This window comes from Tenrec ecaudatus, chromosome 17, assembly GCF_050624435.1.
Source record: "Tenrec ecaudatus isolate mTenEca1 chromosome 17, mTenEca1.hap1, whole genome shotgun sequence".
In the NCBI taxonomy this organism is placed as follows: Eukaryota; Metazoa; Chordata; class Mammalia; order Afrosoricida; family Tenrecidae; genus Tenrec; species Tenrec ecaudatus.
The window spans coordinates 7872647-7880105 of NC_134546.1; the positions used below are offsets into that span (position 1 = coordinate 7872647).

The following is a 7459-nucleotide window of genomic DNA, read 5'->3' on the forward strand; positions in this document are numbered from 1 at the left end:
AAGTTAGCGGCAACATCAAGTCTTTTAAAGATGGGGTGAAACAGACGGGTGCTCATAACCTGTCGGTATGGATTCCTCCTCCTGGAGCAGATCCTGAGACAAGGGTCCTAGAGGAAATCTTTATTTCAATGGTTATTTCAAAAAGTACCAGTAAGAATGGGAAAATAAGGCAGGAAAGGAAGTTATCCCATAAAGGATCCATTATCAAGCACTATTCCTGAGGATAACCGCCTAATCCTACTGGGGAATTCTAGGTACCAGTATAAAACGTGCCCCAAACCCACCTGAGGGACAAGGAAGCAGAGCTATGTATTTGTGTGTCAACTCGTCAGTCATTGGGGGGTTGCTTGGAGGAGGGATTGTAAAGGATAAGGCAGACTCCTCTTGGCTTGGGCAGCCAGGCACACAATGGTGGGCACAGAAACACAGGTGCTGGCTGTTAGAACTTTGTTCCCTCTACGCTGAAGTGATGCGAATGAGGGCCTGTGGACACCACACTGACCGCATCTGGTAAATCCCCTCTCCCATGGGAGATAAGCACAGATGAAGTAGCAAGAAAAGGCCAGTGTCCACAGGGCATTGTCAAGCAGCTGAATCCATGCGAACAGCTCCCTACTGGTTGCTTTTGAAGACTTTCAGCTGATATTTAAGAAGCCAAAACCTCGAGTCACTGTTGAATTGTACTTGTTTTTAGAAAATGAACAACTAAGACAAAGTCATCTATCACGGACGGAGGCCAGGTAGATAAAGAATGGTTGAAAACAATGTGGTAGCAGTTGTATAATTCTACTTGACGTGATTGAAATATGGAATGATATATGTATTAAATTCCAACCAATTAAAAAAATCATCTACATCTGAGATTATGTTTGTCTATTTTATTATGATAAGATGGTAGTAACGCATCTTTTAATAATTAAAATCTTCCAACGTGGGAGTAAAGCATGCTGAGGAAAATGTACCTTTTTCTAACAGAAAGACTAGCAAAAATGCTGAATTTGTCTTGTTCCTCTTCCTGGATTTTGTGTGGTCATACCGAATAAATAAGACAGACAAGAATGAGAAAGCATAGATAATTAACATTCATAGGAACATTTTTTTTTAAACTGCCATCAAGTGGATTTGGGCTCAGAATATCCCAACAGGACAGAATAAAACAATCCCTGTGGATTTCCAATACTATCAGTGCTCCCTCCCCCCCAGACTCTCTCTCTTTATGGAAGGAGAAAGCCACATCTTTTCCCTACAGGTAGCAGCTTTGTGGTCAGAAGAGAGAGAAACAGGCCATCACACATTGCTGGGACTTCAAGTTAGTGCAGACTTGAAAGCACAGAAACAGTGTCAAGGAGTGGCAGGAAGCACAAAGGAGTACACTTTGTGTTGGGCTTTGGCTGAACTGCACCTAGTTCAAGGTGGCAGTTGAAGTCCGAGAGCCGGGTCAAAAAAACAAGAGAGAGAGTCCTGTAGTTCCCATTAGAATAGAAGCATCCTTGGAAATAGGGGGTTGGTTCCAGACACTGCTGTAAAGCAGATTCTGCAGTAAAGTGAGCCCCGCAGCATTTTTGGTTTCTCAGTGCATGGTGCAGTGCACACTATCCTGTAGTGAATGCACGGCAGCCCTCTGAAAACGCCTGAAATGCAAGGGGACTTGTAAGAGTTCGTGGAAAAAATGAAACAAAGATCATGGGATTTTTCCACAAACTTTTTAAAGGCCACTCATTGTGAGAATTACCAAAATGTGACACAGATCTAAACTGAGCACGCTTTTAGAAAGACAACACCGTGGGGGAAGGAGGGGGAAAAAGAGCTGATACCAAGGGCTCAAATAGAAAGTAAATGTTTAGAAAATGATGATGGCAACATATGTACAAATATGTTTGGTACAACTGATGTACGGAATTTATAAGCTGTAAGAGCCCCAATAAACTTAATTTTTAAAAAGTAGATGACACCAATGGACTTGCTTGCTCCAGGGTTGTCACAAACCTTTAATGCATTATCTGTAGAGTGTAATGAAATGATTTCATGGGAAGTGAACTTCGTATGCAGTTTCCAAACCCTGGACATCTCTCACACTCCTCTTTGCTCCCCTTCTTGTATATCACTTAACCTCTGAACAACCTGTCCTCATCCTTTTATAAAACAAGTTAAAGGTCTTCAAAGAATGTTGTCACTGCTCTGCCACAAAACATTTTTTTGTAAACTAACCTGTATTCTGCGCATATTTTTTAAATACCAACTCAAAAAAGAATTGTAAAACGGGATGTGAAGATTTGACCATAGATAAGAGAATGGGTCGTTCATTGTGTGTGAGAAAGAATAAATAGGGTGTTTGGATTTTTCTGAGTAAAGTATTATTAGGAACCCTGTGTTTTGTTTTCCTCTGCGACTTAAAATGTTTCTGATGGCCTCTTAATACATATCCATAGAAGTCTTAAGTGTTGGACGAAATAACTGTCACATCTGGAGTCTTACTATATTTTTACCACCTGCCACCAAATAATTTTGAAAAAAAGCATACATCCCTTGCTGGTTTCTAATTTGACATAAAACATTTCTGACTGTAACCTTGCAAAAGATGGAATTTCTGACACAAAAATCAACCTTTCGAATAAAATGTAATATTTACAATTAAATATAAAAACCCTAGCAACTTGGTAGCCACAATTATCCATTTACAAAATGCACTTTCAAGCCCTGGTTCTAATTTCCCTACCTAATTTTACCCTGATGTAATATACTGACAAAACACACAGCAAAAAAAATAATTATATTCTCTTACAATCATGCTAACAGTCCTTATACTCAAAAGCTTAATAACCATAAAGTTTTTAAGTAAACATATTTGAAAAATGATTTGGGTGCAGTTGGTTAAAAAAACAATTATCACAATTAAGTAAATAATTCATATAAAATATCTGTTAGAAGAAAATGATATGGCAGTCCCTGGGCTCTGGGCAGGGGGCCACGGGGGTGGTGGATGGAAAAAAAAAAAAGAAAATTATATGTTAGGCTCTCATGTAAAGATTACTTTGGCATGTTGCAAAACTTCGGGTTGCAGATTAATTCAACATGTAGAAAATATCGACTATTACCCATTGGCAAAGGTTCTCAATGCTGTCAGTCAAATCACCAATTAAAAAGTCTGCATTTTAAAAAATAAACATCAATGTAAGTTTTACACAATTTTGAGAAATTCTACTAAAACTATAGAGAAAAAGAACTCATCTTCAGAGTAAATTACTGCAATTTGCAAAATCAAATGACATATAATTGATGTTATAAGCTATAAATCGTCTCAGTGATGAAAATGTATAGTCTAAGTTATAAAATGAAAAATATGGTATGCCCTCAGTGTCTATTTTCTTTTTAATATGGAACGCTTCACGAATTTGCATGTCATCCTTGCGCCAGGTCCATCCTAATCGTCTGTGTCATTCCAATTTCACTACGTATGCTGCCAAAGCGAGCACAAATGTATGTTTATATTAAATTCTAGTACTGAATTTCTAGAAATACCAGGAACATGTATAAAAATCAGACGTAAATGCATTCATTTTATCACAGCCCTTGAGCAAACTTTTTTTATTATTTTTTTATTTACATCTATTGGGGGTTCTTACATCTCATCTCATCTTAGATCTCATACATTTATCCATTGTGTCAAGCACATTTGCACATATGCTGCCATCATTTTCAAAGCATTCTCTTCCCACTTGAGCCCCTGATATCAGCTCCCCAGACTTTTTTTTAAACAAATCACTTTATTGGAAGTGCTTACAGCTCTTAAAGCAATCTGTACATTCATTGTATCAAGCACATTTGTCTATATGTTGCCATCATTTCCAAAACACTTTCTACTGGATCCCTTGGTATCAGCTCCTCTTTTCTCCCCTCCTCCTCACCCATTCCTGTTAACCCTTGATAATTTATAAATTATTTTTATGTTCATAAAACACCATCTGCTGTCTCTCTTCACCCATGTTTCTATTGTCTGCCCTCCTATTGTCTGCCCTCCTGGGGTAGGGGGGGACAGTTATAAGTGGATCATTGTGATTGACTCTCCCAACTTCCCCCTACCCTCTTGGTATTACTACTCCCATTATTGTTCCTAGAGTGGGTTATCTGTCCTGGATTCTGTGTGTCCAAAGTTCTTTTCTGTACCAGTGTACATGCTCCAATCTAGCCAGAATTGTAAGGTAGAATGGATCATGATAGTGGGGGGGAGAACTAGAGGAATGTTTTGTGTTTCATTGGTGCTGAACTGCACCTGGCTGGCTCATTTTTTCATTGTGACCCTTTTCTGTGAGGATGTTCAACTGTCTGCAGATGGGTGTTGGGTCTCCATTCAGACTGCCTCCTCATTTACATCTAAATGGTTGGTTGTTTTGGGTCTTGTGATGCCTGATCCTGACATCTGGACATGCTTCTTCCATGAGTGCTTTGTTGCTTCCCTGCTAGATGGCCGCTGGTTTAACTTCAAGCCATTAATACCCCATATGCTATATCTTGTAATAGCTGCGCACCATCAGTTTTCTTCACATTAGCTTATGCACCATTTTGTCTTCAGCCATCATGTCAGGAAGGTGAGCATCACGGAATGCCAGGTTATTAGAACAGTGTTCTTGCATTGAGGGAGGACTTGAGTAAGGCCCAATGTCCATCTTTCAGCAAACTTTTCTATGTATTTTATGAAATAGCTAAGTATGGATTACTAAAATCTAATTGGACTAGTTAACTCGCATATAATTTTATTTTTGTTGATCTAGGTAAGAAATCAAGCATTTTAAATATGAAATCATATGAGAATTGAGTAAATTAAAATTACATGATACAATTTGAAAAGTAAGTTTTGATTACCTTATTTATATATATATCCTACCCAAAGTTTTTTTTCCCCTACTTGAAGTTTGTAAAATGTATATTCCTAAAAAAAAAAAAATAATGTTTATTCCTGATTTCACTTATTGCATCTGGTAATTCTCACTTAAAGAGCACAAGGGTCATCAGCAAATATACTGCTCCAGCTCTTAGGGCTTTTCCTTCAAGCCAAAGGCATGTCTAAGCCATAAAGAACAGAATCACTGATCCAAACAAAAATTGCCTTATCCATAAATATAAAAGGGGAGGGCATCTTTTAGTGTTTGAGATTTTCTTATTATCGTTCTCTCAAAAACTATCATTGTTTGACAATTGTTGAAAATCAAAGAGGCTACCAGCCCATCTACATATTAACTATAAGCCAGTGCTTGACTTTTTAACAGACTACATATATCACAGGAAGAACAGATCAGAGAAAAGTATGTGGTAATTTGGTTAATCCTTAAAGAAGAGACTTTCCCAAAACAAATCATCTGGAATTGTCCCTTTGTTCCCCACTCGCTGTTTTTACATATTGGGGGAGGGCCATGTATGCCCTTGAAGCTGTCTGTACTGTGGTCCTTAGGCTATGCCTCTGATCGCCTCTGTGTGCTACCTGCTCTGAATTGTTGCCTGTTGGCGGTCTCAAACTCATTGCCATCGAGTCAATTCCAACTCATTGCGACCCTATAGAAGAGGATAGACCTGCCCCTGTGGGTTTCTGGAAGATTCACCAAATATTAAAGGTTCGAATCTTATAGGCCAGAGAGGTTCACTACATGGAAAATAATGTTCTCTTTATCCCAGTTCTACCACCATGTGACCTTGAGCAAGTTATCTACCCTCTTCCCATCGGTTTCTTTAACTATAAAATGGGAGTGAATGATACTATCTATCTCAGGATTGTTGTGAAGATTGAACGAGTTAATATAAATCAAGTGCTTAGAATGTACTGACCCGCACAGAATTAAATGTGAGATGCTATTATTTGAGAGAGTTTGCCTACCTAGAAGTTCTGCTGCTGGGTAACAGACTCTCAAATTACTTGCAGCAATTTTTAAACTTTGATCCTCACGAGAATAGCTGGGCCTTGTTATTACCCCAGAGATTCTGACTCTCTACACCTAAGTTGGAGGCAGCAATCAACCATTTTAACAAGTATTCCAGGTAGTGCTGCTGCTGCAGGTGGTCCTTGTCTGAGCCTGTGAATAAAACAATAGATGAATTTCTTATTTCAGCAACTTATTCTTCCCATATTTGAAATTAGGAAGTCTGATTTCCCTTGTGACTTTTCTTTTGCCTAAAGCATCCAAAGATCTTTTATTATGTCCTCAAGTGATGTGACTTCAGGCCTGTGCATGATCCTAATCGAGAAATTATGCCTTGTCTAGAGAATAGCAATGTTTTCATTAAACATGGCATCTAGATATATAGTCTGACAGCACAGAGCAAGTTAACATTATGATCGCCTTTATTCCTTTTAAAAACAATCATTTTATTGGGGGCTCTGACAGCTCTTATCCCAATCCATACATCTACGATCACCTTTATTCTGTGCAACATACTGCAATTAATTAAAAACTCACTGCCATCAATTCTGTTCCAACTCATAGCAACCCTTCATAGGGTTCCCAAAATTGTAAATCTTCACATGATGAGCAGCTGATGGATTTGAACCGCCAACCTTGAAGTTATCAGTCCAACCAAGACAACAACAAAACCTCACTGCCCTGGAGTCGGTGTTGACTCATCTCGACCCTATTGGACAGGGTAGAACAACCCCCGTGAGTTTCCGCGACTGTAACTCTTTAGAGGTGTAGAAACCCCCATCTCCTTCAGGGAAACTGCCGATTTTATGGTTAGCAGACCAGCATGTAATCACGACACCACCAGGGCTCCTCAATTGGTACAGACACGCGGTAATCGTCTGTCACTTTAAACCCACTGTTAGGCTGGGTGTTCTAGAGAAACAAAATCAGTGACACGCATATGTATAAGAAATAACTGTATTTTAAGAATGAAATTCGTATCAAGGATGCAGCCCAGGTCATCTCAAATCTGTGGGTCCCATGCTAGGTGGAGGCCCCTCTAGATTCATGCAGCTGTCAGTCAGTGGAGCAGGATAGCTGGGAGATCACAGGCTGGTGAGGAGAGCCATCTGGGTTCAAGGTCAGCAAAAATATGGCAAGGCGCTGGCCATTCCCAGGGTCAGCAAACCATAAGGGCCAATAGCCCAGGAACCAGGTGCAGGAACCAAGCAAGCAGGAAAAAGAAGAGAAAAGCAAGAGAGACCAGTTCTCCACCTGGTCTCTTATAAGTAGACCACATCCCCCAAGGAGACCTCGTTAGGCTGTGACCTCATTGATAGATTGAACTCCACCCATATCTTCTTACAGGTGCACCAAATTGACTGAAAAACCTAACCACCAAACACCCCACCCCACACCAACCTCTTGGTTGAAGAAAGATGAAGCTGTCTGCCTTTTGCAAACATATTCAAACCCTCAGAACCCCTAAATAGGATCCCTATGAGCTGGAATGGGCTCAGTGGCAGTGGTTAAGTTATGCTTAATTAAAATGTAAAATACTTGTGTTAACA

At 39.5% G+C, this 7459-nt stretch overlaps 1 non-coding gene across 1 annotated transcript; it reads right to left on the bottom strand.

Annotated features, from left to right (window-relative positions):
- Nucleotides 1-3368: 3368 nt before the first annotated feature.
- LOC142431151 (U6 spliceosomal RNA) lies at nucleotides 3369-3473 on the bottom strand. The gene has a single exon (XR_012780712.1). It is a non-coding gene; the product is annotated as a U6 spliceosomal RNA (small nuclear RNA).
- Between the last annotated feature and the right edge of the window lie 3986 nt (nucleotides 3474-7459).